This window comes from Cricetulus griseus, chromosome 5 (genome assembly GCF_003668045.3).
Source record: "Cricetulus griseus strain 17A/GY chromosome 5, alternate assembly CriGri-PICRH-1.0, whole genome shotgun sequence".
In the NCBI taxonomy this organism is placed as follows: domain Eukaryota; kingdom Metazoa; phylum Chordata; class Mammalia; order Rodentia; family Cricetidae; genus Cricetulus; species Cricetulus griseus.
This window is the reverse complement of record NC_048598.1, coordinates 169,331,829-169,353,282: the sequence shown is the minus strand read 5'-3', so window position 1 is coordinate 169,353,282 and position 21,454 is coordinate 169,331,829. Positions and strand designations below refer to the sequence as shown.

The 21,454-nt window shown below is 39.2% G+C and overlaps 1 protein-coding gene across 1 annotated transcript in view; it reads right to left on the bottom strand.

The window, feature by feature from the left end:
* The window catches only part of Cog5 (component of oligomeric golgi complex 5), a 321,229-nt gene that overhangs the window by 162,327 nt on the left and 137,448 nt on the right, over window positions 1–21,454 (bottom strand). The window lies entirely within an intron of this gene.

Below are 21,454 nucleotides of genomic sequence, written 5' to 3'. Positions count from 1 at the left end.
CATCTCACTAGATGCTAAAAACACCTTGGACAAAATCTAACACCCCTTCATGATAAAGGTATTGGAGAAATCAGGGAAATCGGGAACATACCTCAACATAATAAAAGCAATATATAGCAAGCCGACAGGCAACATCAAACTAAATGGAGAGAAATTCAATGCAATTCCTCTAAACTCAGGGACAAGACAAGGCTGTCCACTCTCTCTGTGGCTCTTCAATATTGTCCTTGAAGTTCTAGCTAGAGCAATAAACAACAAAAGGAGAACAAATCGGAAAGAAAGAAGTCAAACTCTCACTATTTGCAGATGATATGATAGGGAACTCATACAGCTGATAAACACCTTCAGCAAAGAGGCAGAATACAAGATTAACTCAAAAAAAAAAATCTGTAGCCCTACGGTATATGGATGACACATTGGTGGAGAAAGAAATCAGAGAAATATCACCCTTTAAAATTGCCACAAACAACATAAAATACCATGTGGTAACACCAAAAAAGTGAAAGACCTGTACCATAAGAATTCTGAGTCTCTTAAGAAAGAAATTAAAGAAGATACCAGAAAATGGAAAGATCTCCCATGCTCTTGGATAGGTAGGATCAACATAGTAAAATTGGCAATCTTGCCAAAAGCAATCTACAGATTCAATGCAATCCCCATCAAAATCCCAACACAATTCTTCACAGACCTTGAAAGGGCAATTCTCAACTTTATATGGAAAAACAAAAGACCCAAGGTAGCCAAAACAACCCTATACAATAGAGGAACTGATTTTTGACAAACAATCCAAATATATACAAAGGAATAAAGAGAACATCTTCAACAAATGGTGCTGGCATAATTGGATGCTGGCATGTAGAAGACTACAGATAGATCCATGTCTATCGCCATGCTCAAAACTTGAATCAAAATGGATAAAAGACCTCAACATAAACCCAGCCACACTGAACCTATTACAAGATAAAGTGGGAAATACCCTTGAATTAATTGGTACAGGAGACTGTTTCCTGAACATATACCAGTAGCACAGACACTGAGATCAACAATTGATAAATGGGATGTCCTGAAACTGAGAAGCTTCTGTAAGGCAAAAGACACAGTCAGCAAGACAAAATGGCAGCCCACAGAATGGAAAAAGATATTCACTAACCCCACTTCTGATAGAGGGCTGATCTCCAAAATATACAAAGAACTCAAGAAGCTAGTCTCCAAAACACCAAACAATCCAATTAAAAAGTGGGGTACAGAACTAGACAATTCTCAATAGAGGAATCTAAAATGGCTGAAAGACACATAAGAAAGTGCTCAACATCCTTAGCCATCAGGGAAGTGCAAATCAAAACAACTCTGACATACCATCTTACTCCTGTCAGAATGGCTAAAATCAAAAACACCAATGACAGTTTATACTGGAGAGGATGTAGAGAAAGGGGAACACAGGCTGGAGAGATGGCTCAGCCATTAAAGGCTAGGCTCACAACCAAAAATATGAGAAAGGGGAACACTTCTCCACTGCTGGTGGGAGTGCCAACTTTTATAGCCACTTTGGAAATCAGTATGGAAACTCCTCAAGAAAATGGGAATCAGTCTACCACAAGATCCAGCAAGGACATCTCTTCAACAATGTTCATAGCAGCACTATTTGTAATAGACAGAAACGGGAAGCAGCCTAGATGCCCCTCAACCGAAGAATGGATAGAGAAAATGTGGTACATATACACAATGGAGTACTACTCAGCGGAAAAAAGCAATAGAATCTTGAAATTTGCAGGAAAATGGATGGAACTAGAAGAAACCATTCTGAGCGAGGTAACACAATCACAAAAAGACAAACATGATGTACTCACTCATATGTGGATTTTAGACATAGAGTAAAGGATTACCAGCCTACAATTCACACTGCCAGAAAAACCAGTAGATAGGGAGGACCCTAAAAGAGACAAACATTGTCCCCTGGAGAAGGGGAAATGGTCCTGATCCCCTGAGCAAATTGAGAGCATGGGAAGAGGGGGGAGGGAGCTACGAGAATGAGAAGGGAAGAAGAGGAAGGATACAGAGGTCATGAGGGAGCAGAAAGCTTCAGTCAGGTAAGAATAGAAGAAAGGGCATGTGATAGGTAGGGTTTTAGTTTGGGGCGGGTTGTAGGGGAGGAAGGGAGGGAGAAGGAAACTGGGATTGTCATGTAAATCATTCTTGTTTCTAATTCAAATAAAAAAATGATAAAAAAGAAAGAAATTAAGGAAGATACCAGGACATGGAAGGATCTCCCATGTTCTTGGATAGGTAGGATCAACATACTATAATTGGCAATCTTGCCAAAAGCAATCTACAGATTCTATGCAATCCCCATCAAAATCCCAGCACAAGTATTCATAGACCTTGAAAGAACAATTCTGAACTTTATATGGAAAAACAAAAGACCCAGGATGGCCAAAATAACCCTGTACAATAAAGGAAATTCCAGAGGCATTACCATCCCTGACTTCAAGCTCTATTACAGAGCTATAGTCCTGGTATTGGCACAAAAATAGACAGGTAGACCAATGGAATCAAATTGAAAACCCTGATATTAACCCATATACCTATAAACATCTGATTTTTGACAAATAAGCTAAAGTTATACAATGGAATTAAGAAGGCATCCTCAACAAATGGTGCTGGCATAACTAGAAGATGGCATGTAGAAGACTACAGATAGATCCATGTCTATCGCCATGCAAATCTTAAGTCCAAATGAATCAAAGACCTCAACATGAATCAAACCATACTGAACCTCTTAGAAGAGAAAATGGAAAATATCCTTGAAGGAATTGGTACAGGAGACCACTTCATGAACTTTACACCAGTAGAATAGACACTGAGATCAACAATTAATAAATGGGAAGTCCTGAAACTGAAAAGCTTCTTTAAGGCAAAGGACACAGTCAGCAAGACAAAACACCAGTCCACAGAACGGAAAAAGATATTCACCAACCCCACATCTGACAGAGGGCTGATCTCCAAAATTTACAAAGAACTCAGGAAGCTAGTTTCCAAAACACCAAATAATCCAATTAAAAAGTGGGGTACAGAACTAAATAGACAATTCTCAATAGAGGAATCTAAAATGGCTGAAAGACACATAAGAAAGTGCTCAACATCCTTAGCCATCAAGGAAATGCAAATCAAAACAACTCTGACATACCATCTTACTCCTGTCAGAATGGCTAAAATCAAAAACACCAATGACAGTTTATGCTGGAGAGGGTGTGGAGAAAGGGAAACATTCCTCCACTGCTGGTGGGCATGCAAACTCATACAGTCAATTTGGAAATCAGTATAGCGAGTCCTCAGGAAAATGGGAATGAGTCTACCACAAAATCCAGCAATTCCACTCCTAGGCATATACCCAAAAGAAGCACATTCATTCAACAAGGACATCTGTTCAATGATGTTCATAGCAGAATTATTTGTAATAGCCAGAACCTGGAAGCAACCTAGACACCCCTCAACTGAAGAATGGATGAAGAAAATGTGGTAAATTTACATAATGGAGTACTACTTAGTGGGAAAAAAAGCAATGAAATCTTGAAATTTGCAGGCAAATGGATAGAACTAGAAGAAACCACTCTGAGCGAGGCAACCCAGTCATAAAAAGACAAACATGGTGTGCACTCACTCATATATGGATTCTAGACATAGAGCAAAGGATTACCAGCCTATAAGCCACATCACCAGAGAAGCTAGGAAACAAGGAGGATTCTAAGAGAGACATAGTTGGTCCCCTGGAGGAGGGGAAAGAGACAAGATCTCCTGAGCAAATTGGGAGGGCAGAGAGAGCTAGGAATATGAGAAAAGGAGAAGAGGAGGGTTGGGGAGGACATGAAGGAACAGGTAGGTTGAGTCAGTGGAGAATAGAGGAGAGCAAGATAAGAGATACCATAATAGAGGGAGCCATTATAGGTTTAAAGAGAAATCAGGCACTAGGGAAATGTCTGGAGATCTACAAGGATGACACCAACTAACAATCTAAGCAACAGAGGAGAGGCTACCTTAAATGCCCTCCCCTGATAATGAGATTGATGACTTACTTACATGCCATCCTAGAGCCTTCATCCAGCATCTGATCGAAATAGAAGCAGACACCCACAGAGCTAAACACTGAACTGAACTGGAATCCAGTTGCAGAAAAAAAAGACTGATGAGCACAGGGGTCATGACCAGGCTGGTGAAACCCACAAAAAAAGCTGACCTGAACAAGGGAGAGCTCTTGGTCCCCAAACTGATAGCCGGGAAACCAGCACTGAACTGATCCAGACCCCATGAACATGAGTGTCAGTGAGGAGGCCTCAGAAATACATGGGGCCTCTTGTAGTAGATCAGTACTTTTCCCTACTGTAGGAATGGACTTTGGGAGCCCATTCCACATAGAGGGATACTCCCTGAGCCTAGACACACAGGGGAGGGCCTAGGCCCTATCCCAAAGGATATGACAGACTATAAAGACCCCCTATGGAAGGCCTCACCCCCCCTGGGGAGCATAAATGGTATGGGGTAGGTAGGGTGTTAGTTGGAGGGCAGGGAGGGCAGGGGAAGAGGGGAGGGAGAGGGAACTTGGATTGGCATGTAAAATAATCTTGTTTCTAATTTAAATTTTAAAAATGGAGAAAAAAATTGACACCCCCCCCAAAAAGACTACTATGGCAAACGGCAAGTATTCATCAAACATCTTGTGTTTGAAGAAAAAGGCCACAAACATAGTAAGATGTGGCAATGGGATTAGTTTCCATCCAAAGAGTGAGTTCAATACTGTATTTTCTTTTAGAACCTATGAAATCTTCCCATCCTACATTCTACATGTTCGCCCAAATGTATAGCTTTCAAATTATAAGTGAATTTTTACATGATATGTTGAAAGAGTTGGAGTAATGTAATAATGATTTCTGGTTCAGAGACTGTGCGAAAGAGAAATAAACTACCCCATGAGGTTTTTTCTGAAAAAAAAATAAGAAAATAGTAAATTAATGGAGAAAGGGTTTATTCTGGCTCACAGTTCATGGTAGGAAAGTCAAGACAATAGCTTAAAGCAGCTGGTTACTGCAGCTATAACTGGAAGAAAGAGTAAATTCATGCTGGTGTTTAGCTCCTTTCTTTCACTGAATTGTTCATGAGCCCAGTCCTGGGTGGGTAACTAGAGAAAGTCGGTCTTCCTAACTCAGGCATTCAAGACCATGTGGCAAGCACAGGGCCACACTCCCAGGTGGTTCCTGCTGGTCAAGTTGACAGTTAACACTAACCATCACACCATGATATAAAACTTAATAAATATGGGGCTAGAGATGTCTTAGAAGTTAGGAGCATTGACTGTTCTTCCAGAGGTCTTGAGTTCAATCCCCAGCAACCACATGGTGGCTCACAACCATCTTTAATGTGATCTGGTGCCCTCTTCTGGCCTGCAGGTGTACATGCAGGAAGAATTTTATATTCCTAATAAATAAAATCTTAAAAAAATATTTTTAAAAAACTTAATAAATATTAGCAAATGGATTTCAACACTTTATGACAAAGATATAAACCATGATGAGGGGGATGTATTCTAGGGGCATAAGCATAATTCAACATATGACAATATCATCAAACCTTTTCATAAGATGAAGAATAAAAAGTATATGATCATCTCAGTTAATGACAAGGGTAAAAAGATGTGATAAGACTGAACATCCCTTAAGAATGCAAACTCTCAACAAGTTAAGTACGGAAGGGTAATATCACAATATTCTAAAGGCTGTATACATGAAAAACAGCTAGAATTGTGCTAACTAGAAAGAGACAAAAACATTCCCTGTCAAGTAGAAAGGTAACAACTTTCACCACTCTCTTTTAAGAGCTAGCCAACACTTGCCAAAGAGAAACAGTTATCCAAACAGGATATAAGAAACTAAATTTTCTGTTTGCAAATGGCATGTTTTTACAAATTCCTAAAAACCTTAAATATTCCATCAAAGAATTGAAATGGGAGGAATTTTGCCAAATTCATTTTATTAATCTGGCAATGTTAGAAATGATAAGTCAATCAGTAAAGTTGCAAAAAAATAAAACCCTGATATAAAATATAGTAATTTTATACACTAAGAAGGAACATGGAGTGAAATAAGAAAATAATCTCATAAAAGCTACCAAATTCAATTTTGGGGGATAAAGTCAACCACAGAAGTAAAACTTTTCAAAGTACATATTATAAAATGTAAATATTATAGGCATTAGTGATTCACCCCGGAATCAATAATAATGAATCAGGGTCTCATTAAGGAAAGAAATAAAAGCACTTCCCTTTGTGGTCATTTAGCCAAAAGGGAGTCCAGACATACATTTTCTACTTCATCCTCCTTTTGTCTTCTGTCTCCTGTCTGTGTCATATGAGTCTGAATCTGTGTCCATCTAAAGGCAGTATTTATCCCTGTCTATGCATCCGGGGGGGGGGTGGATATTAGCTGTGTATGTTTGCCCCTAACCAAGGACTTTACTATCACTTGGAGGGAAGGTACTTGACAGAAACCTTTAACTAACCCAGACAACAAACATGCTTATCAACAAACTGCTTATCAACCAATAAGCTTCTGAAAAATAACTTTAAACTTCTGTATTCATTATTTTTAGCAAATGTTACGCCTATAGAGTGCTGAGTCAGGGGCATGGAAGACTATATGACTGAAGCTTGCTGCAATGCATTAGCTTAGGTTATAAAAGTTGACTCTATGGGAAATCCATTGTGAATAGATTTGTTGCAAGTTGTTACATAGTTCTCTCAAAGGCAGGTTAAACAAACAGGCTGAGTATACAGAAGACTGGCTTATAAGTAAGCTTAAGTAAGCTTACTTAGTAAGTAAGTCTTAAGTGACTTCAAGATGTATTATTAACTCTAAGAGGTACAGCAAAAAACGTCACAAGTCTCTTAAAATGTATGGGGCATTTTCATAATATTGTATTGCCACAATAAAACAGAGATGGAAGAACTTATACAGGACATGTACAGACATACATACACACACACACACACACACACACACACACACACACACACACACAGAGAGAGAGAGAGAGAGAGAGAGAGAGAGAGAGAGAGAGAGAGAGAGAGAGAGAGAGAGAGAGAGATTCAGATGTTCTGTATTTATGGATAAGAAGAATTTATACTATTAAAATGATTATACTACCAATCTATCAAAATACCAGTGAGTTTTCTCAAGAATAGAAAAAGCAATTCTAAAATTCACATGGACCTACAAAAGACTTAAAGTAATCCTGAAGAACTAGAAGGTAATGCTAAAGTCAGAGGTGCCACAATGTGTGACTTCAAACACATCATACAACTATACTAACCAAAACAGAATGTCACTGTCACAAGAACACACAGATAACAGAGTAGCAAATGAGAGACTAATCCATAGTCCTATATAAAATTGGTTTTTGACAAAGTTACCAACAAAAGCCTCCTTAATAAATTGTGTCAAAACTCTGTGTGTGAGTGAGTGAGTGTGTGTGTGTGTGTGTGTGTGTGTGTGTGTGTGTCTGTCTGTCTGTCTGTCTGTCTGTCTGTCTGTCTGTCTGTGTCTGTGTGTTCTGTGCACAGAATGGAACTAGATCCCTTCTTCTCACACAAAACCTAAAACTATTAATAGAAAACAGGGAAATTTTCAAAATATCAGTGTAGGCAACCCACCCTCAGAGGTACAGGTTAAAAAAAAAAAAGGATAAAAAAGACGAAAGAATTATATCAAACAATGAAGCCCTTGCACAGCAAATGAAACAACAGTGTTAAGAAACAACCTATGGAGGAGAGCACCTGACAACAGATCAGTACCTAGAATATATAAGCAATTCAAAGCCAAACACCAAAACTACCAAGTAATCCAATTAAAATCAGGCTAAAACCTAAGTAGACATTTCTTAACAATATACATATGGCCAAGCATATGAAAGAATACTCAGCCTCACTACTCATCTGAATAAAGCAGTTCAAAACCACAATTTGACACCCTCTCATCCCAGTTACAATGGTGACCATCGAAGGTAAAAATGAATGCTAGGGAAGGCATGAAGGAGGGGGACTTATGCAATGCTGGTGGGAGGGTCCCTTAATTCAGTCACTACAGAAGATGGCACAAAACTAGAAACAGGCTGCTGAGATGTCTCAGTGCTGCACAGATGAGGACTCACAGAAAGCCAGATTTGGTGGTGCAATGCAATCCCAGCACTACATTGGTAGAGAGACAAGGATCCCTGGAGTTTGCCGGCCAGCCACCCTCAATGAATCTGTGAGCTCTATGTTCCTTAAGAGATTATATGCCTCCAAAAAAATAAAAAATAAAAAGGAGCCTGGTGGTTGAGGAAGACACTAGACATTGACCTTTGACCTCCACATGCACACACATGCATCTGCACACATGTGTAAACGCATGAATACACATATACATGCTACAATTAAAACCAAAGTCAGATTTAGCAGTGCACACCTATAATCTCAGAACTCAAGAGGCTAGGATAGGAAGATCACAGAAACTTTGAGACCAGTGTGGGCTACAGTTAGCCTGAACTTACAGAAAGACAGTTTCTCAAAAGAAATCAAAAGAGTATGAACTGAAAAGATATACAGTGGTAACAGCCTTTGCTATATTAGCTTGAAGACGTAATTTCAGATCCCAGCACCAACATAAAAAGCTAGGAACGGCCACACACACACATATAACGTAAGCCTATGAAGGGCAAATGCTGGGGTTTGGAGACCACTAGCTCAGGGACATGTTCAGTGAGACTGTGTTCTCAAAAATGAGGCAGAGTGAGTAAGAGAATACCCAGTGGCCTCATGCCACACATACAAACACAATGTTAGCTTGTTTTTTTTTTTTTTTAAGATTAATACAAAGCAAAAGAAAAAAGTCCTAAAAAATGAACTACTATATGATTTAGTGATTGCATTTATTATAAAAAAGAACATGTGCAATTCCATTTATTGCAATACTATTCACAAACAAAAGTATTTGAAAACAAATGTAGCAAAATATTAAGCATCAAATGCTACTCAGCCATAAAGAAAGAATGGAATGCCATTGGAAGCAGTGTGAATCAAAATGCAAGTCATGACGCTAAACAAGCCAAACACAGACAACCAATCTCTACATACATCTGTGTACAGTGAAAAGGCAACTCTCAGAATGCAACAGAGCACTGGTCACCAAGACTAGGAATGGAAGGAGGAAAATGGCATCAAAGAATTTTTTAAAGGGATATCAAGGCACACCAGGAATATCCATGGCATAGTAGGGAGACTACTAGTTAAAACAATGTTAGACTTCAAAATTACTAGCAAAGTAATGATTACTTCATCCCTCAGGAGGCTGAGGCAGCCAGATGTCTAAGTTCCAGACCAGCCTGGTCTATACAGTGAATATCAAGTCAGCCAAAGCTACATAGTATATTGAGTACGTCACCAAAAGATTACTTTAAAAGAAATTTCAATGCATATTGTCATGATCTGACTATGTAGTCCATAAACATCTGTAACTGATTCTTTAAAGATGAAATGAAAAGGAAAAGAAACCAGAAGTCAGTTAAGTGGCAAATGCAGCATTAAATCAAATATGCAAAAAGCATGTCTACAGATTCAAATGGTGAGATCTTTTCTGCAGTTTCTTATAGGGTGAGCCCAAATAGAATGAATTCTAGTCAGGAAATACAAGACAGCTTCTCTAAAACTCCTTTAAGCTTCACAAGCAACTGACAGTGGCTTATTAGGCCCCATGTAAGAGAAGGAAAAAATTAAAACAACAAAAAGTTGCTTACTGAAATATGTAGTTACTATATTTAACATTTCTAGGAATTTATTTTAAGAGCTAAAAAAAAGTGGCTGACTTTCACAGACACCATTCAACTCAGAAATCAGAATTTTCAGTCACAAGACTAAACCAATCTAAATGCACACTGTGCACTCTACAGGCTTTTTTCTGATGGCCTGCAGTCCTACACTGCCATTTTCAGAACCCTGTCTGGAAGACATTATCGGGGCACTTTTGGTTGGCAACTGATAACCACCAGGACACCAGACTTAACCAAAGAGGTTCCCGTCTTGGGAGATAAGTGTGTGGCTGTTCAGTGTGGTTACTAGAGATCATGGCCAGGTACTAACCCTGAAAGAACTGAGCGCAGATGAGGAGCTACTTCCTGATGGCTGCTGAAGACAAGAACACTACCTCCTCCACCCCAGTCTCCATAAGCTCTGTGCTGTTTACTGGGAAAGCTTGTAATTCACAAGTTAAACCCATCTTGCTAATTAAAATGTCATCATTTTCCTGTGGGGGCTGGTATCTATGGTGATGCAGGAACTCATCCAGATCAAAATCTCCATCACCTATTTTTGAACAATAGTTAAAGCTTGAAGCAATGGAGCCTGCTGAAATGCTATTTTCTCTCCCTATCCCCCACCACTAAAATACTCTGGGGGTCAACAGCAAAGAGAAAAGAAGTGCTGAAGATGGCTAGCAGAACTTGCCCCATACCTGAAACAGAGACTGCTATAGTTTTGTTCTAATATTAGGATCTATTACATTCCCCCAGAAAATGTGCCAGTCCTTCCAAAAATTTGTCAAATGTCAGTGATACCACTATAAATTGCTTGTATAAAGAAATGATAAGCCTTTACTATATGGCTTATTCATGTTAAATAAAAATGCTGACATTGGAAGCTTATATATGTTTCTGTCTTTTATTTAGAGAGAAATAACAGTTTATTTGTACCTACATGATTTATGACTTTGAAAACAGAAATGGTATAATACAGTAGTAAGAGATGTAGTAATGCTAGCAAACTGTACAAACCTATACCTGGATACGCTGCAATTGAATATGGAAAAGCAAAAGGATCAAACTAGTCATCTATATTAACTAAAAAATAAAAGTTATTTGAAAAGAAATGCTAAATAACTAAACAGCTATTATCTTAGTCTCTCTATTGCTATAAGATGACAGACAGACAGACAGACAGACAAGTTTATGAACAACAAAAGTTTATTTCCAACAGTTCTGTTGACTAGAAGGTAGTCTAAATCAGTGGTCCTCAACCTTCTTAATACAGTTCTTCATGTTGTGATGACTGCCCCCCCCAAGATGAAATTATTTTCATTGCTACTTCATAACTAATTTTGCTACTGTTGTGAATTATAATGTAAGTATCTGTGTTTTCTGATGCTCTTAGGTGACCTATGGGGTAGTGACCCATAGGTTGAGACCTGCTGGTCTAAATGAAAGAGCAGCAGATGTTACATGAGGTGAGGACACACCTTCTATTCACAAGTATGTCTTTTTACTGTAATCATATGTGACAAAAGGTATAAGACAGTACTCTCCATGAAGTCAGGGGTGGGGTAAGAGAGCACTCTCCATGTATTGAAGGTTGAAATAAGAAACTGCTCTCCATGAAGTCAGGGGTGGGGTAAGAGAGCACTCTCTATGGAGTGAAGGGCAGGGTAAGAGGGAGTTCACTGTAAGTGTGTGCTTGAAAAGATAACAGAATGCTCTTCATGAAGATAGAGAGGATTCGAGAATATTCTCCATGAAGTGAGGTGTGGAATAAGGGACAAGGAAGCACTAATCCCATTGATAAGGACTCTTCACAAAGCACATAATCACTTCCTCAAGGTCTTACCTCCTAATTTCATCACCTTAGGAACTAAGATTCCAATATTTGATATTGAGGTGTGGGGGCACACACAAACTTTGTAGCATACCAGTCATTCAATAAAGATGACCACACACCTCTAAATGTTATAGCTGGGTTATGGTGACTATTATTTAAGTAAGGTTGGTCAAAAAGAAGTGGTGAGACAATAACTGTTTAAGTTGATTGCATTATGTAATAACACATACACACATGGCAGGGGAGACAGAGGAGTTGGGGGGCGGGATATGATCTGACTTATCTCCCCATAGCTAAATCATCTAAATCCTTGAAGACAACAAAGGTGGAAATTCTCTGGTAATATTAAACTATGACAGAGATTACAACTGATAAAGACAGCACTGATACTGAAATTATGGTCATCAACTACATAGCAAATAAACAGGTAAGCACTTTCTTGAAAGTAACTTCAAACTGACTATCAAATACAAGTAATTGTAAATGTGACAGTTAATTTTCAGTCAATTTGAGTAGATTTGGAATTGTCTAAGATACAACACCTCTGGGTACATCTCTGAAGACATTAGAGGTGTAACTAGAAGACATACAAAGAGTCGTAAATGAGGAGCAAAGAGACACCCATAATGTGGACAGCATTATCCAATGAGGTAGGGCCCTCCATGGAATAAGAAGTAGAGAGAGATCTAAGTTCCACATTATCTGTCTCTCTTTCTGACTGAATGCAGCCCCTCATGCTCCCACTGCCATGAAGAACCACATACACAAACCACGAACCAGAATAACCCTTGTGCCCTTAATTTACTTTTGTCAGGTACTTGGCATAGCAAGAGAAAAGAAGCTATAACATATTATGAATTTTTAAAAGTTCCTTGTTTACTCAACATCTTTTCAGGTTTTAAATGTATAAAGTCCTTAATACACTATGTCTTGAGTGCGGCGACACTCCAGCACTGACATATTCCAACTCTTCTAGTCAGTACTTGAAGCAAATAGTAGTTATACAAGTAACCATTTTTTGTGACTCAGGGATGCAATAGCTGAAAACTGTATATTGTGTTCTAATACAAAAGGGAGAGAGCACTTGGGTATAATGACAGCACAAAGGCCTAGGTGAACGGAGGAGGATGAAACACGGAAAACTAGAAGAAAGCTTGCAAGCCCAAAAAGAACACACGAACGTGGCACCAAGTGTGCATGCCTGAGTGCTGATGGGGAGGATTCAGTAAATGAGAGGCAACAATGCACGAGGGTGAAAGCAATGAGAGAGGGAGGGAAGGGGAGGGGGGAGAGAGGGAAAGAGAAAGGAAGGGGGAGAGGAAGAGAGAGAGGAAGACTGGGCCTCTCCCCTCCCTCTCCCCACCTGCCTGAAGGTCAGGGTGTAGCTCTCAGCTACTGCTCCAGTTTGATGCCTGCCTGCTGCCATGCTTCATGCTATGATGAAAATGGATTAACCTCTGAAACTGTAAACAAGCCCTCAACTAAAGGTTTTCTTTGACAAGAGTTGCTGTGTCATGGTGTCTCGTCACAGGAATAGAACAGTGACTAAGAAAGAGGAGAAGGTTAGTGAGAATGGAAATTCTGAAACAGTAATTCAGAATTTGGAAAACTAAGCTGGCCAGTGAGTAACAACTTTGGAGAAATACTGAGGGAATTGGGGTTACATTAGGAGTTAGTCATCACATGAAGACTTCCTAAAGAAATATTTGTGCTATACAAGTTTCCTTTTCCACAGGAACTAGTCAACAAAGTATGAAGTAAATTTTAGTGTGTGTACTTACATAACAAAATCAAAACAAACATGGTTGCCTTATTAAATTTCCATGTCTGTCTCCTTCACAGCTTTGTTACTGTGACTGAGATGAACAAAGGCAGAGTTACTAACAGAGAGCCTGGCAGGCCTACCCATCCAATAAGGGTTAGTTTCACTTTTAACTTCAAACCACATACTGGCATAGCTGGGTGACACCTCTGTCTGCTTTTCTCCAAGAAAAGGAAGTAGCTGCATTAAGATACCCTGCCTCCTAACAATGACCTTACCTTGGTGACATTATTGAGCAAGTTAATTCCATCAACTCTGCTAAACCTGAAAGCAGACTTTGTGAGATTTACAGAGAGCCAGGTCTGAGGAGGACACACGTGATGATTTCATAAATGCAAGTATCAGTTTATAGTAAACTCTGAACTGAAGCAGAATGTCAACATGAACAGTGCTATCTCTTTAGGAAAATTACTTAGGAAGCTGAGTTGGTCTAAATACTGTATGCCCCTCCAAATTCATGTTGATATTCTGGCATTTAAGGTGACAGCATTAGGAACAGGGGTATCTGAGAGGTGCAAAGGATGGAACACTCATTACAAGACACCCAGGTCCTTATTAAAGAAATCCTAGGGGCATATTTGCTCTTTCCACCATATAAAGAGAAGACACTATCTGAATAACAAGAAGTTGAACCTCATCAAATACCCAGTTGTTGGCACTCCCATTTTCAATTTCTCAACTTCCTGAAATCCTATTGCTTGCAAGTCACCCAGTTTATAGCTTTCTCATCACAGCCCAAACACAGAGACAGCAACCAAATTATACTCAGAAGGACAATTAATACACACCTAAATAAGACAAGTAAATTCAATATTACTAGCTAATGTCAATAAACTGTGATAACATGATCCATACAGTCCTGCAAAGAGACAGCACTGCCATTCATTGAGGAGTACCCAACCTCTTTGGAACTATGCTGAAACAGAGCAAAACCAAAGTTCCCTGACTTTTGTATTTCTGAGATTCATGCAGCTACTTCCACATGAAAATGCACAGGCATCCCCATTTCAACGAGTATGTGTTAAATGAGTATGAGGATAAACACGGGAATCACATATGGTAGCCAAGCAATCACCACTAAGCTCTATGTACATTTTTCTTCATCTTTTTTTCCTTAAATTTCATTGAATAAACACAGGCTTTGGCGACAAAGCAAGAACTATCTAGTTTAGTCTCGTTTGATTAGCTTTACATATTAGGAACATAATAAAACTATCAATATTTAAGGAAGAGCAGTTTCTTAATGTTGTTAGTTCCCCTTTAATTTTATATGAATTCAAAAACTGAAGCAGGCTGGACAGTGGTGGCATACACCTTTAATGTTCAAGGCTAGCCTGGTCTACAAAGCAAGTTCCAGGATAGCGAGATATACACAGAGAAGCCCTGTCCTGAAGAAAATGAACAAAGCAAAACAAAAACAAAGTAAAATCACACAACTACACACACACACACACACACATACATACATACATACATACACACACACACACACACACACACACACACACACACACACACACAAATTGAGCAATATCAAAAAGTTTATTACCTTAACCCACACACACTTATGAACACCTGATTTTTGACAAACAATCCAAATATATACACTGGAAAAAAGAGAAGATCTTCAACAAATGGTGCTGGCATAACTGGATGGAAACATGTAGAAGACTGCAGATAGACCCAAGCCTTTCACCCTGCACAAAACTTAAGTCAAAATGGATCAAAGACCTCAACATAAACCCAGCCACACTGAACCTACTAAGTGGGAAATACCCTCAAATTAATCAGTACAGGAGACTGCTTCCTGAACATAACACCAGTAGCACAGATGCTGAGATCAACAATTGATAAATGGGCCCTCCTAAAACTGAGAAGCTTCTGTAAGGCAAAGGACATAGTCATCAAGACAGCCCACAGACTGGGAAAAGATATTCACCAAGCCCACATCTGACAGAAGGCTGATCTCCAAAATATAAAAAGAACTCAAGAAGCTATTATCCAAAACACCAAACAATCCAATTAAAGAAATGAGGTACAGAACTAAATAGACAATTCTCAATAGAGGAATCTAAAATGGCTGAAAGACACATAAGAAAGTGTTCAACATCCTTAGCCATCAGGGAAGTGCAAATCAAAACAACTCTGACATACCATCTTACTCCTGTCAGAATGGCTAAAATCAAAAACACCAATGACAGTTTATGCTGGAGAGGATGCAGAGAAAGAGGAACACTCTTCCACTGCTGGTGGGAGTGCCAACTTGTACAGCCACTGTGGAAATCAGTATGGCGACTCCTCAAGAAAATGGGAATGAGTCTACCACAAGATCCAGCAATTCCACTCCTAGGCATATACCCAAAAATGCACATTCATATAACAAGGACATATGTTCAACCATGTTCATAGCAGCATTATTTGTAATAGCCAGAAACTGGAAGCAGCCTAGATGCCCCTCAACCGAAGAATGGATAGAGAAAATGTAGTACATTTACACAATGGAGTACTACTCAGCAGATAAAAAACAATGGAATCTTGAAATTTGTAGGAAAATGGATGGAACTAGAAGAAACCATTCTGAGCGAGGCAACCCAATCACAAAAAGACCAACATGATATGTACTCACTCATATATGGACCTGCTTTATGATACATAGTAGTGACCGTGCTTTATCAGAGCTGTTTTTAATGATGTTGCCCAGAATGGTTCCTTCTAGATGATGAATGTGAAGCTAATTTAAAAAAAAAAAAAAATGGTGCCAGGTACCACAAGAGTAACAGAACTGTGCTGTTTTTCTGGGATTTTGTTTTTTACTTTTTTTTTTAATGGAGAGTGCTGGATGTCTCTACCATTTTGTTCAAATGACTGCAGAACCTGGAAAAGCTGTTGCTGCTATTGATGCATAACAAACTGACACTATTGGTCTTTTATATAAATATATATAAAAATTCAAATTATATTTGAATTTAGCTGTGCTGTCAACTTTGGAAAAAATTATCCCAGTTTACCGTATTGAGTTGGCATTGTACAAAAATTAACAGCCATATTGGTCTAGAAATGTTGAACTTAATTTTTTGTTCCATTTGTACAGGGGTAATGCACTGAATTAAATATGTAAGGTCTTAAAAAAAAAAAAAGGGATTTTGAGAGCCCATACCATGTGAAAGGATGCTCTCTTGGCCTGGACACAGGGGGAAGGGCCTAGTCCTGGCCCCGGATGATGTGGTAGACTTTGGGGAGCCCCTTTTGAGGGCCTTACCCTGCCTGGGGAGTGGAGGGGGATGGCTAGGGGCAGGTGGGATGTTGGGGGGGAGAGGGAGAGGGAGAAGGGATTTACATGTGAAGCAAGCTTGTTCCTAATTTGAACTAATTAAATAAATAAATAAATAAATAAATAGAAATTATCCCCGAGAATTCAAAAAAAAGTTTATTACCCTAGAAAAATACTACTGTTAAGCATAGAATTTCTTAACTAAAAATTCATTTACAAAATGTTAAAATTGTCTATCCCTATTGAAAATAGTACTTTAATTTTACAAACCTTGACATTTATTACTATTCTAGAATTTTTAGCTTGCCTCTCAATTCTTCTATAGTAAAATATTAAGAATTACAAAAACTAAAGACTACACATGTTATGAAATAATCTTTTTGTACACGGTGAAGATGTGTCTTTGCCAAGGCACCTTTTGAATGGTTTTAAAAAGAGCTAAATGGCCAATAGCTAGGCAGGAAGTACAGGCAGGACTTCTGGGCAGAAAAAAAAGGAAGGAGGAAATGAATCCATGGAGATTTGGAATGAGTAAGACACACAGAATGAGAGGGGTAAAAGTCACATGGCAGGACACAGATTAATATAAATGAGTTAGTTTAAATTATAAGACTACTTAGGAACAAAGCTAAGTTAAAGGCCTTTCTCAGGCTTTGCTCAGTGTGACAGTCAGCTGACTCATTGTTACCTGCAAAATGTAGCACTCTCAGCTTTAACACCACATCTGCCTTCATGCCGCCATGCTCCTAGTCATGATGATAATGGATGGAACCTCTGAAACTGTAATCGAACCACCCTCAATTAAATGTTTTCTTTATGAGTTGACAAGGTCATGGTGTCTCTTCACAGCAATAAAAACCCAAACAAAGACACACAGATACAGCTTAGTGGCCAAGATGTGGCAAAGTTAAGTTCTGGTTTTTGAAACTTGTTCAATTTTTTTCTCAATGTTTGATCAGCAGTTGTTTGAATCTGTAACTGTAGAACCTACAGATAGGAAAGCTAGCGCTCTTCTCTATTTCTGTCTCTGTCTCACTCGTGTGTGTGTGTGTGTGTGTGTGTGTGAGAGAGAGAGAGAGAGAGAGAGAGAGAGAGAGAGAGAGAGAGAGAGAGAGAGAGAGAGAGAGAGTGCTGTGAGTGTGAGTGTTTTATGTGTGAGTATGTGAGTGGGTATGTGTGTCAGTGTGTGTGAATGTGTGTGAGTTTGTGAGTGAGTGTATGTGTGAATGTCAGAGTGTGTGAATGTTAGTGTGTATGAGTGTGTGTGTGTAAGTGTCAGTGTGTGTGAATGTGAGTGTGTGTGTGAGTGGGGGGGGAGGCAGACACAGAAAGAGATTAGAGAGAGCAATAAATTAACAGATGAAATAAAATTTTAAAACACTAAATGCCAAGAAGCACTTAACTACAAAAACAGAAAAGCTTATGATGTTGCACTTTTTGAAAGACTAATTGCCATCTTCTTGAGCTATTAAGATTTCAAAAGTATCCATTTACTGTAGACTGCAAAGTAAAATAGCATGGCCATTATGGAAATCAGCATGCAAGCCTACAAAAAAACAAAAACATAACTACAATCTGATTCATCTACATCATTGTTGTTATATACCTGAAAGATACTAATTTGGTGTCCCACAGAGATACTTATACACCAGTGTTTATTACATTTGCTGCTAATAATTCACATTATTTGGAAGTAGTCTAGATGTCAACTAACAGGTAAATACATAAAGCAAATGTGGTGCATATACACAATGAAATTTTTTTCATCTATGAAAGAATAAATTATGTCATTCACAGAAAAATGAAACTGAAGATCGCAGTAAGTCAGTCAGACTCAAAAAAAAAAAAAAACAAATATCAGGTTTTCTCTCATATACAGACTCTAATTTAAATTTAGATATGTATATGCATGTATGTGTTTGTGTATGTATATATGACATATGGTGTAGAAGAAAATCAAAAGTAATAGAACTGGTACTAATAAATTTACCTTTTTAAGTTTTACTTTATGTGTATGGGTGCTTTGTCTGCATAGTATGTCTGTGCACCACATGTGTGCCTGATACCAATAGAAGCCAGAATAAGGCATCAGATCCTCTAGAACTGGTATAACAGATAGTTGTGACCCACTATGTGCATGCTGAGAGTCAAACTCAGGTCCTCTGGAAGAGCAGCCACATCTCTTAACTACTGAGCATCACTCTATCACCATTAATAGATTATCTTAGGAGACACTACATCACATGAAGTAGAATTCAGGGAACACTGCCCACTCCCCCAAAGAGGAGCAGTCTACTAATAAGGCCTGTTAGAGATAAGTGAAATTTAGGATGCTAGGATGTGTCTCTCCATCAGGGCTGAGGACTGACCAGCCATTAGACCCATCCCCAAAGAACATGCCTCTAACAAGCGGCTCAGGGCGGGCAGTGCAGGTACATAGCCAATGTTAAGTCCTGGCCTGCAATAAAGGTCCCACTTGTCTTCCTAGGAAAAGCATAATTCTACCAAATAAGCAAGATGATTCTGAGTAACAACTTTTTGAAAAGAACCATACTGGTGTACTTGAGAAATAATTCTGGCATTATCTTTGCTGTGTCAATTTCCCATCTGCCCAAGTGGCCAGACTTATACTCTTCTGTCTCTGTTTGACTTGTTCAAACTATAACCAGGGGGCTGGGACCTTAAAGAGATTTAAGGATAACAGCATATGTGGAATCTATAAACCAAGGTATAAAGTCAAAATCATCTATCTGAGCCTGCCTTTTCTTGAGTATCTGCTACCAACAGCCACCTACTTCCCCAACCCCACTACTGCAAAGAACTTCTCCTTTATTGATCTCTAAGTGTGGAGAGCTATTTCCCACTGAGAAGGCATACTGTTTCCATCACACATATATAAAAGTAGAAAGGGGAACATGAGGGAAGAACACGAGAGAGTAATGGAGACTTTGCAGTAACAAACAGAGCTAAGAACTACCTCTGTACAACCAGTTCAGAAGAGCCAGTACAGAAAACAGTGGACTTTGCCTAGAGAGAAATGAGAGGAGATTCAGGAAATCACAAAGATAGCATTAGGTCACCTACAAAGTACAAAGAAAAGACTAGAGATGCAGCAGAAGGAAGGCAGGAACTAGATACAACTGTAGCTGTGCTGCCCACAGGCACTAAGAGAGGAAGCAGAAGTCTCATTCAAAAAGGTAAGGCAGGGGTGGGGCATTGGTGGTGCACACCTTTAGTCCCAGAAATCGGGAGGCAGAGGCAGGTGGATCTCTGTGAGTTCGAGGCCAGCCTGGTCTCCAGAACGAGTGCCAGGATAGGATCCAAAGCTACACAGAGAAACCCCATCTGGAAAAACCAAAAAAAAAAAAAAAAAAAAAGGAAAGTAAGGCAGGCAGGCCTGGTGAAGAGACTTGCAGTCATGCCCTCAGGATAAGCCTACAGCTCACAAAGGCTCAAATCCAATTGTAGTTTTACTAAGACAGTGAGTCCTCCAGCAAATGGGTCAACACTGAAAGGGTTTTCACTTTAAGACTGGGAAGGCAGTTGCTAGACCCCATCTTGAGAGGGAACCTACTGTTTAAAACTGACCTACAGGGAGGGCTGAGAAAAGGGAACAACCACTACTCTAGGAGACTCCCACAGTCCCAGAGTAAATTACAGCACTAGAAAGCAACTGTGGAGAACTGGAGTGGGTGGAGGGTAGAATAACCCAGGAAACTAAAGAATAAAGCAGCAGGGAGCTTAGGTCAGGAAGGGCAGCACACAGCCCTGTCCTTGATGACCAGAAGACCTCACAGATTAACAGTGGAGTTTAGTAATCCTATCTAAAACCAGGTAAGAACACAGTAAATTATCGACTGATTTCCCCAATCAGAACAGAGCTGGGCAGTGGTGCCACACATCCTTCATCCTTGCACTTGGGAGGCAAGTAGATCTCCATGAGTTCGAGGCCCTGCATGGTCTACAGAGTGAGTTTCAGGACAACCAGGGCTACACAGAGAAACACTGTTTTAAAAAATCAAACGCCAAAAAACAAACAAAAATCTCAAAAAGCATTTGCAAATCAAACTCAGGACCACATTAAGAATGCCATAAATAAGCCGGGCGTTGGTGTCGTAACGCAGCCTTTAATCCCAGCACACGGGAGGCAGAGGCAAGCGGATCTCTGTGAGTTCAAGGCCAGCCTGGTCTCCAGAGCAAGTGCCAGGATAGGCTCCAAAGCTACACAGAGAAACCCTGTCTAGAAAAACAAAAAAAAACAAAAAAAACAAAAAAACAAAAAAAAAACAAGCATGAAAAAGAGACTGGTGGAGAGGATGTGGAGGTGAGAGTAGTCAGTAAGTCAGTATACTTTGTGTATTGCACAGAGTTATCTAAGAGAAAATTTAATTCATAAAACTATTTGGATTCAAACCATTTTATTTACCTTTAACAAATCTCTAACCTGTTTTATCTTCTACATAAAATGGAAAAAAAAAAAAAACAGTGTTACTAACCTTACTATACTGTCAAAAGATGCCCTGAACAAAACTGCAATGCTTCACAGGTGTGTGTGTGTGTGTGTGTGTGTGTGTGTGTGTGTGTGTGTGTGTGTGTAGATAGATAGATAGATAGATAGATAGATAGATAGATAGATAGATAGATACCACACAAAAATGTATTTTATATGCTATATAGTAGAAACCTTGGGTGTATT